Below are 383 nucleotides of genomic sequence, written 5' to 3'. Positions count from 1 at the left end.
GAGAGACGGGGAGAGACAAGGAGAGACAGGGAGAGACAGGGAGAGACAAGGAGAGACGGGGAGAGACAAAGAGAGACGGGGAGAGACGAGGAGAGACAGGGAGAGACGAGGAGAAATGAGGAGAGACAGGGAGAGACGAGGAGAGACAGGGAGAGATGAGAAGAGACGAGAAGAGACGGAAAGAGATGGGGAGAGACGAAGAGAGACGAGAGTTAGCGGAGGTGGATCACGTTTACGCGGTCGGACTCTTTTATTACGGTTGCCGCGATTCGCGTACCTTTCATCGATCCGGCCACTGTTCGAGTGTTTGCCATGCCCTCGAGTCGGCCGCCATCCGTTTTACTATTTGGATATTGCTGTCGTTGTCCGAATAGGGCGACGGT

The sequence above is a fragment of the Apis dorsata genome, unplaced genomic scaffold (assembly GCF_000469605.1).
Source record: "Apis dorsata unplaced genomic scaffold, Apis dorsata 1.3 scaffold_92, whole genome shotgun sequence".
Taxonomy (NCBI): domain Eukaryota; kingdom Metazoa; phylum Arthropoda; class Insecta; order Hymenoptera; family Apidae; genus Apis; species Apis dorsata.
The sequence above is the reverse complement of the archived record's forward strand: the minus strand, read 5'-3'. Positions refer to the sequence as shown.